This window comes from Panthera onca, chromosome C1, assembly GCF_046562875.1.
Source record: "Panthera onca isolate mPanOnc1 chromosome C1, mPanOnc1 haplotype 2, whole genome shotgun sequence".
Lineage (NCBI taxonomy): Eukaryota > Metazoa > Chordata > Mammalia > Carnivora > Felidae > Panthera > Panthera onca.
Genome location: NC_138346.1, coordinates 19,064,822 through 19,083,852, shown reverse-complemented (window position 1 = coordinate 19,083,852; position 19,031 = coordinate 19,064,822).

Here is a 19,031-nt window from a genome sequence, read left to right as displayed (position 1 = left end):
CCACCTGGGCGCCCCTTAATATATACTGTATCCTTACAATAATACCCAAATTTTCTTAATTTTTTCAATATTTCTATGCTATGTGGTTTGTGAGTTTTTTCAAATTGCATAAATCTCCAAAAAATTTTCCAATATATCTATTGAAAAAAATTCACAAATAATCAAACCCACACAGTTCAAACCTATGTTGTTCAAGGGTCAAATATACTTTCTTTTTTTTTTTAACTTGTTTTATTTTTTATTTTTTAAAAATTTACATCCAAATTAGTTAGCATATAGTGCAACAATGATTTCAGCAGTAGATTCCTTAGTGCCCCTTATCCATTTAGCCCATTCCCCTCCCACAACCCCTCCAGTAATCCTGTCTGTTCTCCATATTTAAGAGTCTCTTATGTTTTGTCCCCCTCCCTGTTTTTATATTATTTTTGTTTCCCTTCCCTATGTTCATCTGTTTTGTCTCTTAACGTCCTCATATGAGTGAAGTCATATGATATTTGTCTTTCTCCGACTAATTTCACTTAGCATAATACCCTCCAGTTCCACCCACGTAGTTACAAATGGCAAGATTTCATTCTTTTTGATTGCTGAGTAATATTCCATTGTATATATATATACCACATCTTCTTTATCCATTCATCCATTGATGGACATTTGGGCTCTTGCCATACTTTGGCTATTGTCGATACTGCTGCTATAAACATGGGGGTGCATGTGTCCCTTCGAAACAGCACACCTGTATCCCTTGGATAAATGCCTAGTAGTGCAATTGCTGGGTCGTAGGGTAGTCCTATTTTTAGTTTTTTGAGGAACCTCCCTAGTGTTTTCCAGAGTGGCTGCACCAGCTTGCATTCCCACAAATATACTTTCAAAGAAATAACAGTCTAATACCTAACTTCTCAATAGAAAGTGGAAACCCAGAGGACGGTAGAATATCTTCAGTGTGCTGAAAGAAACTTCCAACTTACAGTGTTACACAAAAAGAAAATTTACAAAGAAAATGAAAAATGTCTTGTATGACGGACAAAAACAGGGGGCTCATCACCTCAGTAAAGGAAATTTTTAGGGAACATGCGTCAGAAAGAAAATGATCCTACAGAGTAGATCTGAGACTTCAGAAGGTATAAACATTAAGGAAAGTGGTAAAAATGTAGATAAATGTAAATTAATCATAACTGCAAAAAAAGAAGAGAGAGAGAGGGATAAGGATTATAATGTCCTGTGGGGTTAGAATTAAAAGTGGTGAAAAATGGAGTACCTGAAGCATTTGAAAATCCTTGTATTATCCGGGAAGAGGAAATGTTTTGGGTTTTGATTAGCTTTCGATTTTGATATATTAATCATGAATGTTTTAATGTCTAGAAAAAGAATACAAATAGGATTAATAAGTAAAAGAAGAAGAAACTGAAAGATTGGGAGAGAGAGAGAGAGAGAGAGAGAGAGAGAGAGAGAGGGAGAGGGAGAGAAAAGAAACAACAGAACAGGCAGGACAAACAGAAAGCACAAAACATTTAGGAGAATAAATATAAATAAGAGTGAGACTTTCCTGGCCCCAAGAGGAGACAGAGATGTCTTGATTTGGCAGGAAGACAAGAATCATATGGGAAACAAGGGTGAGCAGAGGTGGGCTCTTAAGGAAGGAGAGCTCTGCCCTCTATACCCTCACCCCCATTTGGTTTTTTGGGATCTGAGAGCAGATGTGGTCTGTGCCTCCTGACAGAATCCAGAGTAGAAAGGGATACATGGTGTATGTGGGGACACAGGACCTTACAGTGCTCCCCCAGACCCAGCACAGTAAAGGGGCGGCAAAATGATCCTAGCACCCAAGAGCAATGCAGGAGGGGACCAAGCTTTTGAAAATTATGTAACATTTCCTATGACCCAGCATAGCATCCACACAGCAAGAATGTTTATTGTGTGCCCAAGAGTGGGACAGAAGTTGAGAGAGAGAGAGAGAGAGAGGGAGGGAGAGAGAGAGAGAGATTGCTGTTGGGAATGAGGGACAGCACAACAGTGACCTGTACACCCCGCCAACTAAGGACCAGATGGCTTTGATGGGTGCCTCAGTGGATGCTGGGTGGAAAGATGATGTCTGGGGACCAAGTACCTATTCTCACTCCCCAAAGCTCAGCCTTTACAGAAGTGCATGGGAATTTAGACATAACCCCAGGGGAGCTGAGGAGACTGAATTGAGATTAAATGTCTCAGAGGGTAAGCTGTATCAGTCGGGATGGCTTCAGACACAAGTAATAGAAAACTCAATTCAAGTTGGTTTAAACAAGATGGAGACTTATTGATTCACTTAACAAGTTGATTGATTCTGGTTGATTTAATCCAATGGCTCTGAAATATTTTTCTTTTGATTCTCTTACCTCTCCCTTCCTCTGGTGCCAGCTGCAGGTACTAAGGGAGTGGAAGCAATTCTGGGTCCCTTATCCATGGCCGACAACATCCAGAAGAAAAGACAACATTTTTCATTTTTTCCTGTCCTTTCTTCTAAGAGATGGAAACATCTTCCAAAAGCCCTTGGAAAACTTGTTTCTTTTTTTAAATGTTTATTTATATATTTATCTTTGAGAGAGAGTTGGGGGGCAGAGAGAGAGAGAGGGAGACAGAGTATCCCAAGCAGGCTCTGCTCTGTCAGCACAGAACCCCCTGTGGGGCTCGAACTCACAAACTGTGAGATCATGACCTGAGCTGAAATCAAGAATAGGACGCTTAACCAACGGACCAACCCAGGTGCCCCTGTTTGTTTCTCATTAGCCCAAGCTGAGCCATGTGCGCATTCCAGAACCAGTCTCCATCATTGAGAGAATAGATTTGACTGAGATTAATCAGGGGTCATCCTCAACTGAAGTCAATTCTCCCAGTTGCATGGCTAGCCCAAACAAGGAGGAATAGAATGGCTATTACAGAACCACCAGAACCACAGTCTTCCCCTGAAGCTGCCCAATAAGCATATACATACTTCATGCCACGTTACAGACCACTTCAGACATCCCTGTGTCTAAATGACATGCACTCGTGCCCTTCTGAAATAGTACCACCTACACTTCATCTAGTTATGTATCCAGTGGCAAATCCAGGATCTCTGGGAGACATGCAGACCTCTCCATCACATCAGTAATGTGCACCTAGATGTAAAAGAAAATGGGTAGGGGGATGAAGTGACCACTTCTGGTTGTGTGAGCTTGGAAAACTCTGACTCTGGTGCCCTCATGTATTAAATGAGAATAATAATGTCTGCTATGCAGGTTGTGAGGCTGGTTTAAATTGAAATCGTGACAAAAATAAACCAAGGAGAGCTGTGTATATTTATATCCCGGCTGCTGATCCATAATAAAGGTGTCACGTTTGCAGCTAATGTGCCAAAGTTCTGCAGCTCAAAGTGATTCCCTTTTGATTAGCAAAAAAAAAAAAAAAAAAAAAAAAATCTCTGCTCTTTTCCCCTGGGACTAACCCTCTTCCTTACCAATTCCTTCTAGGAGGTTGAACACGTTCTGCACATTGTGAGATCCGTTATGCTGGGCTGCAGTCTCACTGCTATGCTGCCCTCTGCTCTTGCCATCCTTCTCTTTGTTGACTGAGGCCACCCTACTGTCCACACCACTGCCTGTGCCATTTCCTTATTCCTCTGACCACAGACCTCTGTGGCTTCTGTCCCTCTCTTTGGCCACAGAAACTTTCCATCTACTTCTTCAGATTAGCTATTTCAAAACCCAAGCTGCTGGCCTCAAGTAATACCCTTCATTCCCTTGCACCACAGCTTCCCCATTTTCAGAATCTCAGAGTGTGGAGGGGGATATGGATGATGGTCATGTGTAGCCTCACTTCCCGCCTGGATTCACAGCATCCTCCAACATCTTGACCCTACTGCCCTCTCCCAGATTTCTTTCACACAGTAATTTATCTTGGGGACCTATTAATGATCTCATTCTCTCTTTCGTTTCCTCCCTCAGTGTTATGTTCTTCATAAAATCCCAGTCCAACAACTGTACATGTTTAAATAACAATAATAAGCCAGGTTCAAGTTCTCTCCTACATAGCCCCTGAGTAGTATGCACACTTGAGTGGGTATCTTTCCTAAAATGCCCTGGTTTACCTAGAGGCCACAGAGAACCTTTGAGAAGAGTCTGGGTCTCAACAGAGCTCCTGCTCTTCCCAGCCAAGAAATGTTACCACACTAGCCGTGTGACTATCAGCAAATCACTTGCTTTCTTTGAGGCTTGATTTCCACATCCCTGTAATGACTAAAGCAGGGCTGAAAGGGGAATATATAGCACTAAATACTCTGCAAAAGTATTTTGCAGAGTATTTTTGCAGAAAAGGGGGAAGGAGAAAGATGGGAAACATATTTTAGTAATAGAAAGATATCCGGGACACATTGCTAAATGGAAAAAGCAAGATGCAATCATGTACATAATAATATGTATACCTTTTGTATATGAAAGAGGGATTAGACTATACATTTATGTGCTTGATTCTGCACAAAGAAACACTAGTAGGATTACATGAAACAACAAAAGTGATCATCCAAAAGTAATACATTAAATGGATCACACATCATGATCAAGTGGAATTTATCCCAAGGATGCAAGGATGGTTCAACATCCACAAATCAGGCAGTGATATAAATCACATTAACAAAATGAAGCATAGAAATCGCATGATCATTTTAGCAGATGCAGACAAACCACTTGACAAAATTCAACATCCATTTATGATAAAAATTCTCAACAAAGCTGGTATGGAGAGCGCATACATTAACATAATAGAGGCCATATGTGACAAGTCCACAACAAACATACTCAGTAGTGAAAAGCTAAAAAAAAACCTTTTCTTCAAAGGTCAGGAACAAGACAAGGATGCCTCTCTCACTTGCTTTACTCAACATAGTATTGGAAGTCTTGCCAGAGCAATTAGACAAGAAGAAGGAATAAAAGGCTTCCAAACTGGAAAGGAAGAAGTATAACTGTCACTATTTGCAGATGACATGATACTATATAGAGAAGACCCTAAAGACATCATCAAAAAACCATTAGAACTAATAGATGGATTCAGTAACATTGCAGTATACCGAATCAATACGCAAAAATCTGTTGTATTTCTATACACTAATAATAAGCTATCAGAAAGAGAGATTAAGAAAACAGTCTCATTTACAATTGCATACAAAAGAATAAAATACTTAGAAATAAATTTAAACCAAGAAGGTGAAGGACCTGTATACTGAAAACTAATGATATTAATGAAAGAAATTTAAGAGACATATATAAGTAGAAAGATATCCATATCCATGGATTGGGAGAATCAATATTCCTAAATTGTCTATACCACTCAAAAACAGTCTACAGATTCAATGAAATCTCTACCAAAACCCTAATGGCCTTTCTTACAGAAATAGAACAAATAACCTTAAATTTTGTATGAAATCACAAAAGATCCTAAACAGCCAAAGCAATTGAGAAGTAAGGCTGGAGGCAACACACTACTTGATTGCAAACAATATTACAAAACTACAGTAACTAAATCAGTTTGGTATTGGTATAAAAACAGACATGTATATCTATGGAACAAACCAGAAAGCCCAGAAATAAACTCACATATATAGGGTCAACACACTTACAAAAAAGGAGCCAAGAATGTACAATGGAGAAAGAACAGTGTCTTCAACAACAAACGGTGTAGGGAAAAGTGGAGAGCCACATGCAAAGAATGAAAATGGACCCCTGTTTCACACCATACATAGAAATTAAAGTGGATTACAGATTTGAATGTTAGACCTGAAATCATAAAGATCCTAGGAGAAAACAGGTGGTAAGCTCTTTGACATGGGTCTTGGTGATGATTTTTTTTTTTTTTTTTTTTTTTTTTTTTTACTGTCAAGTTAGCTAACATAGAGTATAGTCTTGGCTTCAGGAGTAGATTCCCGTGATTCATCACTTACAACACCCAGTGCTCATCCCAAAAAGTGCCCTCCTCAATGCCTATCACCCATTTAACCCACCCTCTAACTCCCCACCCCATCAATCCTCAGCTTGTTCTCTGTATTTAAGAGTCTCTTATGGTTTTCCTCCCTTTCTGTTTGTATCTTATTTTTCCTTCCCTTCCCCTGTGGTCATCTGTTAAGTTTCTCGAGTTCCACAGATGAGTGAAAACATATGATATCTGTCTTTCTCTGACTTACTTCACTTAGCATAATACCCTCCAGTTCCATCCACATCGTCGCAAATGGCAAGATTTCATTCGTTTTCATTGGTGATTTTTTTATCCTGACATCAAAAGCAAAAGCAAAAATAAGTAAGTGGGACTAAAGTAAATTCAAACTCTTCTGTGCAGCAAAGGAAACCATCAACGAAATAAAAGGCAACCTAACAAATGGGAGAAAATATTTGCAAACTATATATCCAATAAGGTGCTGATGTCTAAAATATATAAAGAATTCACGCAACTCAATAGCAAAAATACAATCAAATTTTTAAAAGTGGGCGGGAGATCTGAATGGACATTTTTCCAAAGAAGATATACAGATGCCCAACATGAAAAGATGCTCAATATCACTAATCATCAGAGAAATGCAAATCGAAACCACATTGAGAGATCACCTCACACCTGTTAGAATAGCTATCCTCAAAAACACAAGAAATAACAGGTGTTGGTGAGGTTGTGGAGAAAAAGAACCTTTGTGCACTGTTGGTGGGAATGTAAATTGGTGCTGTCACTATGGACAACACTATGGAGTCAAAAGTGAAATTACCCAGGCCGCCTGGGTGGCTCAGTCGGTCAAGCATCTGACTTCGGCTCTGGTTATGATCTCATGGTTCATGGGTTCAAGCCCGGCATCAGGCTCTATGCTTTGTATTCTGTGTGTGTCTCTCTCTCTGCCCCTCCCCCACTCACTCCCTGTCTCTCTTTCTCAAAAATAAACAATAAGACATTAAAAAAAATGTTTTAATGGAATTACCTTATGATCCAGCAATCACACTTCTCGATATTTATCTGAAGAAAACAAAAACACTCACTCAAAAAAGATAGATGTATCCCCATGTTCAATGCAACATTACTCACAATGGCCAAGATGTGGAAACAACTTAAGTGTCTGTCGATGGATAAACAGATAAAGAAATGTGGTATTTACGTAAATGGAATATTATTCGGTCTTTGAAAAATGAATTCTTGCCATTTACAACAATATGGATGGACTCTGCGGGCACTGTGCTACGTGACATAAGTCAGACAGAGAAAAAACAAATACCATATAACCTCTTTTGTATGTGGAACCTAAAACAAACCAGAACCAAATTCATAGATACAGAGAACAGATCGGTGCCTGCCAGAGACGGGGCTGGGGTGGGACAAATGGGTGAAGGGGGTCAAAAGGTAAAAAAGAAAAGTGGTTGCCTATGGGATTTGGCAGAAGATGGGCAGGGGGATGGGGTAGATGAGAACAGGGTGGGAATAAGATTTCTCCATGCATACTTTGTTATATTGTCCTGGTTTTTTGAACCTTATGTCACCCATTCAAAATAACAAATTTTTTTTCCTTTTCAAATTTTTGTTTAAATTCCTGTTAGTTAACATACAGTGTAATATTAGTTTCAGCAAAACATTTTTGTCTTAAAAAATGGAAAGCATAAAAATAAAAAGATACACAGTTGGCCCATAATCTTACCATCAGAGAATCTCTGTTGACGTTAAAAAACAAAACAAAAACAATAATACACACAATCCACGATGTTTGAGAATTCCCAGTTTTATATACAGAGGTATAAAATTGAAAAGTAAATCTCCCTTTTTCTGTTTTCCCAAAGGTAGCCCCTGTGAACAGTTCCTTGGGTTTCTTTCCAGAAGTTTACCCATTTATAGAATTTATCCTGGCATACTGTTTCTTGTCTGCTTCGTGAACCGTATGTCTTGACCCCGTCAGTACATGCACAGAGCTTGTATTTTATGGTATTTGCTGTAATATAGATAATTATTTTCCTACTGATGGACATTTTAGGTTGTTTCTAGTTGTTTCTCCCCCCTCCCTCCCCACCCCCCCACCCCCATTACCAGTAATGTGCTAATGAGCTGTCTTGTTTAAACATCCTGAGGGTGCCTCAATGGCTCAGTTGGTTGAGCACAAACCCTTGATTTCCGCTCAGGTGATGATCCCAGGATTATGGGATCCATCCCCGAGTCTGGTTCTGCACTGAGCAGAGCATGGAGCCTGCATAAGATTCTCTCTCTCTCTCTTCCTCTGCCCCTCTCCCCTGCTTGCATGCTCTTTCTCTCTCTAAAACAAAACAAAAATCCTGAGATAGCAAATACATTTTGAACTTAGATGAAGTAAGAATGATGAATTTTGAATCTTCTGTAGAATACAATACTTTCCCATGATGCTGCATTACTTTTCTCCAAATATTTAACAATATTTGTGTCAGGAGAGGGACTGGGGAGAGATCTCCAAACCCCACCCAACAACAGAGGCCGTCAAGGGAGGGTTGTGCTGGAATGGAAAGTTGCCTTTTTTTTTTTTTTTTTTAAGTTATTTATTTATTTATTTTGAGAAAGGGAGGGAGAGAGCACCAGTGCGAGCGGGGGTGGGGCAGAGAGAGAGGGAGAGAGAGAATCCCAAGCGGGCTCCCAGCTGTCAGCACAGAGTGCTGGATGCGGGGCTTGAGCCCAGGAACCTGGAGATCAGGACTTGAGCGGAAATCAAGAGTCGGAGGCTTAACCCACTCAGCTGAGCCACCCAGGCGCCCAGGAAAGTTGCTTTTGAATGCCAGCTGGTCTCTAATTGCCGTTAGTCCAGAACCAGACTGGGACACCGCTCTCCCTGTCCTTACCCAGAGCTCTTTCTTCTGAGGAGCCTGCCCTCTAGTCAGTCTCCTGGGTACCCCAACTCCCGATCGAAGCTTGCACTTTTCCCGTCTCACTATGGCTCTTTCGGCCCTCTACTGGATGGTGCGAAGGGAGCCTCGAATCTGCGCCTCAGGGTCTGGCGCCCTCTGCTGGCATAGAGGATTCACCACAATTGGCAAAGGACGGTCAAACGTGCACCTTGGCTTAGAGCTCATTCATTCCCAGCCCCCACTGTCATATGGGGAAACCGAAGCAGCAAGTGGGGAGGCGATTGGCTCAAGGACACAAAGCAAACCAGCTCCTAGGACCAGAACTTATGCCTCCTGACCCATCTTCCAGCACTGTTTCCAGCACACCGTTGTTGGAAGGAATGAAGACATAGGAGATGCCAGACTGGACTCCAAGACTGGGAGAGTCCACCGGCCACACATCCCTGGCAGCTCTAAGGAACTCTCATCAGGGGAGGGAACCCTCTGCTCAGCTTGCCCTCCGCTGTGTTCTGAGGCAGTGACCCTCCTGCCCTCTCTGGGACATGTCATTATTCCCCCTCAAAGCACGGAGTAGATTTAATAAAGCCCAAGGTATAGACTGTGCTTCCCCGTACACCATTATTTGTAGGCCCTTTCGTGGATTTTGCCATATCCACAGATCACCTAGACTATACTTTTACTTAATACTTTTCTTTGAATTGCCTCATCTTAAACTTAAAAGGACATACATCACCCTTCCTGCGGATGACGATCCATAGATACCTCTGGTTCCCTAGGAATTGTCTTCGAGTCTTTGCTGTCTTCATTGACTGCAAGCAGTCCTGATCTTCAACCTGAATTCTTTATTTAGAAAGTAACCATTAGGGGCACCTGGGTGCTCAGTCGGTTGAGTGTCCGGCTTCTGCTCAGGTCACGATCTCACTGTTTGTGAGTTCGAGCCCCGCATCGGGCTCTCTGCTGTCAGCGCGGAGCCTGCTTCGGATCCTCAGTCTCTCTCTGCCCCTCCCGTGCTTGCACGCTCTCTCTTTCCCAAAAATAAATAAATAAATAAATAAACAAACAAGTCAGTTTTTAAAAATTAAAAAAAAAATAAAAACCATTACTAACAAGTGAATGAGAGCTCGGTTTATTTCAGGTACTGACTTCTGTGTCTTCACTATATTATTGAATCCTCATTACATCTCTATGGGGTGGGTATTCTTTTTAAGAAAACTTTTTGATGTTTATTTTTTATTTTTGAAAGAGAGAGAGAGAGCAGGGGAGGGGCAGAGAGAGAGAGAGAGGGAGAGAGACAGAACCCAAAGCAAGCTCCAGGCTCTGAACACAGAACCCCATGCAGGGCTCGAACTTACAGACCGTGAGATCACAACCTCAGCTGAGGTCAGACGCTTAACCGACTGAGCCACCCATGTGCTCCAGTGGGTATTCTTATCTCAGGGGAAGGTGAGGCACAGGCAGGATCATTAGTTGCCCAACAGCTGGCAGATGGCTGAGCTGAATTTGATCACAGTCTTTCTAAAGCCAACCGATGTGACCTTGTTGTCTTTTGAAATTAAAAGTAAAATGATGCAAAGCTATAGTGAAAAGATGATGACAGGAGGGACTCCGAATGCAGGGGAGGCAGACAGAGGACATGAGAGGGCAGTGGGCGGGGCCATGTTGTGACGGGGCAAAGTATGGTATCCTGGCTTATAGGCATAGGGGGCATCAGAGGACCTGTGTGGTGTAAATCCAAGGGGGTGGGGGCAGAGGGAGGAGATGCAAGTAGCTAAGAGGGGCATTCCAGGTTCTATCTTCCTGATGTCCTAGGGAATGCCATTGACCCTGTTAGATATCCTGTGGCCCCTTCTGATCACTTACGAGTCATTCAGTAACATTTTCTCCATGGGAACCCCTTTCAATGGGCAACGGTGCTGGGCCGCGGTGGGCTGGGTGGAAACAGGCGGCAGTAAGGTGCAGCAGAAGCACAATCTGGACTCCCTCCTCTACCACTCGATGGCTATGATCTTGGCCTCAGTTTCCCCATCTGCCGAATGTCCCTCTAGTAAACACAGAGATGCACCACCCAGGTTTCCTTTCACAGAAGGAGCTGCTGCCCACCCATGAGGAGTGGGGTCAACAGACAGTGTCTGGCTGTCAGCTCCTTCACGGTCAGCTGCAGAGAACGTACTCTTCCTTTCCCGGGGCTGCGCGCATATCTGGTGACCAAGTGAGATAGGGGTATCAGGGCCTGGCCATTTCAAGCCATGAGGGACACTCTAGTGGCAAAACTCCCCCCAGAGCAGGCAGTGCCTGTGCTGATGGAGGCTTAGCTGAGCCTCATCACAGCCCCACTCCTCCCTCTGCCCAATCCTGCTTCAGCCTCCTTCATTTTTCAAAAACACCCTTTGCATCCCAAAAGCCATCTTGGCATCTGGAAGACCCAATCTGTGACATACTTATTTTACATGCCCAGGACAAAGGAGGCATGATGCTAGGTTTGATGAAATGATGCTAGATATGAATCCAAATCCAGGACCTCCTTCCTGGCCAGTCCTAGATCCATTTTGGGTAGAGGCATGGAAGGCAGTAGGAAGGTCAGGCTGTGGGGTTCAATGCCAGCCTCAAGGCATGATCTGGCCCTTATGGAATCAGGGCAAATGACTTAAAGACATAAGGGCTGAAGGGCAATCGAGAGAAGCTTCTTGAAAGAATGGCACTGAGGAAGATGGCTGGTATTTCAAGCATGACATCATTTTCGTTTAGTGGCTTCACAGACATTTACTGAACATATATTATATACAAGATCCTGTGCTAGCAGGTGGAAAATTTGGGGGGAAAGCTTCAGGGAAGGTCTCTGACCTTGATTGTCCCAAGGGGCATTCCCCAGCCCCATGAGCTTTGGACATCTTCCTAACCAGTTCCCTCCTTATTTGATTTCTTTTCATTGAATAGCTGAAGTCTCTATAAGAAAAAAAAAAAAAAGTTTCTGTGGTGCCTGGCATGGCTCAGTCAGTTAAGTATCCAACTCTTGGTTTTGGTTCAGGTCATGACCTCATGGTTTCATGAGTTCAAGCCCCACGTTGGGCTCTGAGCTGACAGCGCGGAGCCTGCCTGGGATTCTCTCTCTCTCTCTCTCTCTCTCTCTCTCTCTCTCTCTCTCTCTCCCCCTGCCCCTCCCCCACTCATGCAATCTCTCAAAATAAACTTAAAACAACGACAAAAACAAAAACTGAAAACAAGCTTCCACCAGAGAGCCAATACATAAGCGAAATAACTCAAAATGCTTCTTCGCCGTTGAATAAAATCAACTAATCATAAGACTTTTAATTCTCTTCTGATCCTTATAGCTGCGTGAACTGTTTCTACTTTGTAGTCTTTGTAAATGAAAATAACAGTTCGGGTGCTCTTTTTGTAATTCAGCATTATTTTGTAGACTGTTTCTTGTGTCAATGACACGAACATTTTTGTCAGTTTAATGCCTGAACAATATTTATAGTGTGGCCAACATACCCCACAGCTAGCTAGGCATTGCATAAGCCTTGGGGTCTCCACTAACATGGAAAAGGCAGCTGTTTTTGCATGCATAGTTTCTTTGTTTTTCTCTTAAGTAAACTACACTGGGTATTAGTCCACAGTGACATCACACAAGGGATATGATCAGTGTTGAAGCATGCTCTCCAGAAAACTCGGAAATTATATCTTCGAAAATTTTATTGTTAACTTAACAGGTTGGTGTTCATCCTGGTTTGCATTTTTATTTTCTTTTAGTATTTTTATTTATTTTTTTTTCAACGTTTATTTATTTTTGGGACAGAGAGAGACAGAGCATGAACGGGGGAGGGACAGAGAGAGAGGGAGACACAGAATCGGAAACAGGCTCCAGGCTCTGAGCCATCAGCCCAGAGCCTGACGCGGGGCTCGAACTCACGGACCGTGAGATCGTGACCTGGCTGAAGTCGGACGCTTAACCGACTGCGCCACCCAGGCGCCCCAATATTTTTATTTATTTTTGAGACAGAGAGAGAGAGAGAGAGAGAGAGAGAGAGAGAGAGAGACAGAGACAGAGCATGAACAGGGGAGGGGCAGAGAGACAGGGGAGGGGCAGAGAGAGAGGGAGACACAGAATCCAAAGCAGGCTCTGAGCTGCCGGCACATAGCCTGACGCAGGTCTCGAACTCACGGACCACGAGATCATGACCTGGGCCGAAGTCGGAAGCCCAACCGACTGAGCCACCCAGGCGCCCCTCTGGTTCGCATTTTTAATCTGCATGTCTCTACTACACAGACCTTCCAGAAAGCATTTGCTCCTGAGGGACAGTGTGTTATCTTGCCAGGAGGTGGCGCTGTGACCCTGTCCTTAGGCACCGTGGTATTAGTGGTTGGCCGGGGAGTGGGCCGTGTGCATGCATCAGCAGAGAGGATGTTAAGAAATCCCCTGGTCTCCCCTGGAGCCCCAGTTCCCCACCTGAGTTCAGAGACCTGGTTTTTGGTGAGGCGGTGACACCTCACGTGCTGGGGCTGCTATGCCCGGCCCTGCAGTGTACCTTCCGTGCTTTCAAAGTTCAAAAGAACCCAAGTTTATGAAGGGTTCACAGCAGGCCAGATGGTTCACACCCTGCAAAACCAAACAAAAACAAACCAAAAAAAAAAACACCTCATAAGCAAGTGGAGGAAAAATATACAGACAAAATCAACTCTAAGTGCAGTGCTTCCTATAAAAAAGGTTCAAAGTGCTATGAGTTAATGAGAATTGGAGAGGCCACCTTCCACAGTGTGTGGATAGGTGTGTGGGATCCGGGAGGAAAGGCACAGCTGGGCCTGCTGGGGCGGGGAGGCGGGGGAGCAGAGTGTGGAGGAGGCCGGGGTTTGGGGCCTGACCAAGAGCCACAGTAAGCCTGGAGCTCTGGTGGAGACGAAAAGGAAGGTGAGGCGGGGAGCCCGCAAAGAGACAAACCGTGGTGGGACCTGAATGCCAAGCTAAGGAGTCCGGACTTGATTCGGGAGGTGAAGTTATGCACGTTTTTACAGCAAGAAAATGGCAAGGTCGTATTTGTGCTTTGGCAAAATCAGCCTGAGGTTGAGCTGATTCAGTGGTTTTCCTTCCGTGTTCTATGGACACATTTTCCTCCTCATCTCACTGACAGCTCAGAAATGGTTGCAACCATTGTCCCCTTCCCTCATCTGGTGGTGCTCTTTCCTCGGCTTCCATGAAACCACGATGCTTTTTCCTCTTACATTCTGGAGGCCCTCCTCATTCTCCTCTGCAGCCTCTTCCCCCTTCATCTGGCCGTTAAATACTCACGGGGGCTCCTCTCCCTCTGTATTGTCTCCTGGGAGATCCTGGCCCTGTGCTTGGCTTAATTACACCCTGCACCAGGATGACTCAGCCCAGGCCTCCCCTCTGAGCTCCAGAGCCATATATCCAACTGCCTACTCCCGACAGGGAATGTTTTGGAAGCGTCTTTAACCCAGGTCCCAAACTCCCACCCAACCTTGCCTAATGCTGGCCTTCTTCCGGTGTTCTTTAGCTGAGCGGACCCACCACCATTCATACGGCCAGGCCAGGGAAACATCTCAGAGGCACCCTTGACGCCTCCCTCTTCCTCGTCCCCTTTTCCAGCCTCTCCCCAAGCCCACTTGACCCTACTTTCTTGACACTGACCAGAACTGTCCACTCTTTTTTATCACCCCTGCCATTTACCCTGGCTTTTCCCCCTGGCCACTGCAGGGCCCCTGAGCTGGCCTTCTGACTTCTGCTCGGGCTCCCCTGCCAACCCCCCTCCACACCACGACCATCTCTTCAAAATGTAGAACTGGCCATGCCACTCACTGTCCCGGGGAAATCTCTACAGTGGCTTCCTGCAAAGGCCCAAGGGAGTGGTTTTCTTCTTCGCCCTTTCTTTTCTTAAGCCCTTAACCCTGTTAAGATCGTGGATACAGAAAAGAGCATAGAACAAATGTACAATTGAACACCCTGAAACCAACTGCCATGAAGGGAGACAGAACGTTGCCAGACATCCCATTCCGTGTGCTCCTCAAAGTAGAACGACCACCTCCCCCCACCCCTGAGCAACTACCTAGCCTGACTTCTATGGTAAGCGTTTACTTATTTCTGTCATCTGACCACGTGTCACTAACTACTGTAGTTCAACTTTGCCTGTTTGGCTTTTTGTTTATATGTTAGTTCTCCTTTAATCTAGAGACCACCCCTCCCCCAATCTCTTTTTCTTCCCTCTTGCAATGTATTTGTCTTGTAGAATTCCCATTGCGTTTAAAATTAGAAAAACATTCCCTTCCATGCTTGTAAGGCTTTACTTGGTTTGATCCCCCTAAATCTCTCTAGCCTCATCTCCCACCAGGCTGCTTTTCACTCTCTTTCAACCCATGCCAACCTTGATTCAGTGCCCCCACGCCTTCTCCATCCCCCTGCAGGGCCTTTACCAAGGCTGTTCCTTCAGCTTGAAATGCTCTTCCTTCTCTTGTGTCTCCCGGTTAACCCCACCTTATTTTTGTATCTCAGTGGGAGCATTCTCTCCTTATGACTTGGCCAATCCCCACCACCAGAGCCTCACAGCCCTTCCCTACTCCTCAACAACACAGGTCAAGGTTGCGTTTTTCCATTTGTTTGTAAGATGATATGATTAATCACCACGAGTTCCTTGAGGTCTGCTTTTCTTCACCATTGTTTCTCCGCTACGTAGCTGGGTGCCTGGCACCTAGTAGGTGTTCAATTAAAAATGTGCTGGCTACTGCCCAGGGATAGCCAGCAGATACCAGGACGATTAGGAGAGACACCGAGACTGAAACATCCTGATTCCCTCAGAGGTGGGACCTGAAGCAGTGTGGAGAGGGGGTGTCTCCTGGAGAAGAATGGAGAGGAGGGTGGAGGCTCCCCTCAGAATACCTGAGGCCATGCCAGGGTCCTTCTGCCCACCCCCAGGCCCTAATGCAGGAGCCAGGTCTGGACTGGGATGGCCAGAGAGGCTCCTGGGTCTGACCACTCCCACCCGGGGCCACTGGGGCTGAGCTAAGTGGAAACAAATGTTCCCTGGATTTCCTAGCCCAGTCCTGGTGGGCAAGCAGCCCCTCCCTCTCAGCCCCTGCTCCCCTTCCCCTCCTCAGAGCCCCTTCCCAACCCCCTCCAGTTCCTTCTCCCTTTGACTGATGGGGTGATTGAAAGGTTGGGGCATAGGTAAGGGTGAGAGATACGGAAGATGTGGGAGCAGGTGGGCCCTGTGGGGAACTGGAGCCTGGGGTCACCTTGGACAAAGGCCCAGAGGGGGTCTCAGGAAACTAGGTCTGCAAGGCAGGGATTCAAAGAGCTAATGCTGGGAATCAGGGATCCAAGCTCCCACCCTGGGCTGGAAAGTCGCACCATCCTAACTTCAGGTGGGCTGGAAAAGCTGGGGTAGGGCCATGTGGGGGCTTGGAAGGGAGAAGAAAGTGACCCTTTTTATTTCTCCTTCCCTCCATCTCTTTAGAGAGGAGGGCTAGCCTTTCCTCTCTATATTCTCCAGGGACCTAGACACCCAGGGCCCTTAGGAATTCTCAAGTCCTGTCACCACCCTAAAGAAATGGCAGTTGGGTCCCCTTGCTGGGGAAGAGGGAGGGCAATGCAGAGGGAGGGAGAGAGGGAGGTCCCTGGGAGGGGAAAGGTCACAGGCCCAAATTCCTGGGCTCCTGCAGCTTCAGTCATTCTGAGAAACAAAGGGGCAGAGAAAGTGATTTAGAGACAGACACAAATGGAAACCAAATTCTGGAGATGGGAGAGACACACGGAAAAGACACACGGAAAGATGGGGAGAGAGGATCTAACAGACAGAGAGCTCTGCTTTCCCTGCAGCGACTCTGATGTTATCTGTCTCCAGCTGCCTCTCTCCCCCTCCCCAGTCCCCACCTCTGCCCCTCCTCCCGCTCCCACTCCGCAGCCAGACATCCTTGTGCTCCTTCCGCCTCTCTCTTTTGCATCAGGGCCTAGATGTGGAGTTAAAAGGTTTTCAGGACTGAAGGCAGAGCCACGGAGGAAGAGGTGGAGGGGGCCCAGTGCCCAGAGGACAGGCAGAGGGGGATCAGAGAGGCACCACCCCCCTCCATGCTGCCCCCTTCTGGGCTGCTGTGTTCCCATTCCGGTCTCCTGTGAACGTTCCTCCACATTCATGCGTGTGCAGAGGTGGGGGAGGGGGGAGGGGGGAGATGGGGTTGCATGTGCATGTAATCTCCAGAGAGGCAGGCATGTGTCTCAGTCTGAGTCAGCCCATCTGTGTGTCCATCTGTACCTGTAAGTGAAAGTTACCCAACACTGTCGAAGGGAGGCAAGGGTGTCCTGTGGTGTCTGTGGGTTATCTGGACGCCTGTGCCCAGCTGTGGGTATGTGCGAGTGTGCACGTGTGTGTGCATGCATCTTGATCTGTCTTTGTGTACTTCTGTCTCTATCCCCAGCCCTGCTCCATGAAAAGTTTTCTAAGCTAATAGTGGGGGACTGAAGCCTCAGGAGCATCTGAACTCATCTCTCTAAAGGTTCGGAGGCCATAAGAGCATTTGCTCTGGTTCTGCCCATATGCCAGCCAACCCCTAGAGGGGGGTGCAGAGAAGGCAAAAGAGAGTGAGCAGAGACACAGTGGCCCTGGGAGCCGAGGATTGCCCATCACAGACTCCAGCAGACCCCTTCTCTGCCCCAGTGCTTTTGCAGGCACTACTGGGCCAATAGATTCTGCAATGGGACTCTGGGTGTGTGTGGGGGGGGGGGGGTTGTGGGGAGATGAGGGCTTAGGGAATCCAGGGATGGCCAAATATTCTGTACGATCTGGCCAGAGAGAGTGCTGCAGGAGGGGTGGGGCGATCTGTGTGTGTTTGTAGGAAAGGTGGGGGGTGGGGGCAGAAAGGCCGCCTGCGGGGGAGAAGGCTTCTTGGCAAACGCCCCAGTTTCCTGCGCTGATCCCTGCTCCCTGCCACTGCTCCCAATTCTGTTGTTTCAATAACATCATTTTTATCCACCCCACAGAGAGACTGTGTCTTAGGAGAGGGAGGCGAGGGGCAGGGCTAGGACATGAGGGGGTGGTAATGGAAAGAGGCTGGGGTCTGGAGACAGCAGGGACTAGATTTGGGGCGCTCCCTCCTCAGGCAGAGGCAGGGCGGTCCCAGAGCCCTGGTCCCCTGATGACAAAGACAAATACATTAAAATTCTTGCCTCGGAGAAGAATGCAGGATAGGGAGAGCATTTCATAATCTGCAATAACAGTAGCTGGGTGGGGGCAGGGGTGGGTAGGGGACTTAGAACCCAGGCAGTGATTCCCAGGGGTCTGGTCACTGGCCACCTGCAGCCTTTAGGAACCCTCAGAGCTCTCCAGATGCCTGTTTAGCACCATCTGGCCTGAGTGTGTGCCCAATCTGGGTATGTCTTTGAGTGTATAGTGTCCACAGTTGGCATTGCCCTGGAAAAACAGCAACTGTGTACAAAATTAATAGGTGCAGGGGCCATGGGCGGCAGCTGGATGCTATTAAAGGCTAAAATGGGAGGGGGCAACATTTGGGCCTTGTGCCCCTCACTCTCCCTCAGCCACTAGGGGCCCTACCTCTTCTCTAGAGTGCCCCAGCCACCACCACCACCACCCCCACCACCACCACCAAAATTCTCTGTACCCAGTACAGGGAATTAGATTGACACAGCTTGGACACCACAGCCATGGAGTTGGGTTTGCAGCAAACCTAAGGAAGCAAAACTTCCCTTTGCGCCTAGGGCAATGTTTCTCCATTTCGGTTCTCCACTGGCTCCTCTGGCCTTCCCCAGATCTGCCTCCTCTCCGGGGTTAGGCATCTATGGTCTTCTGTCGCATCCCCTTAGTCCCTCAGCTTCGTCTCTATCCACTTGTCCTCACTCTCTTGGGGACTCAATCTTGCCTTGTCTCTGCTCACCAAGGATGTTTATCTCTTTAGGCAGTGGCTTCCCTCCCTCCCAGAGTTCAGGTGCTATCTCCATCCTAAAAGACCAGGAGCTTTCCTCTGAGTGCCTGAAGTTTCTACCACTAGGGAGACACCACCCCCCCCCCCCCCAACGGTTGATGCCACTCTAGCTGGTGGTGACAGGGAGACTGGCCCTTGCTGAGGAATGTCCTGCACCACCTGTCCTTCGGCACTCCTGGGGCACGCGGGGGCGGAGCAGGGACTGCAGCCACAGCCAGTACGCTAGGCTTGATGAATGGAGCTGTCCCTCCTCCC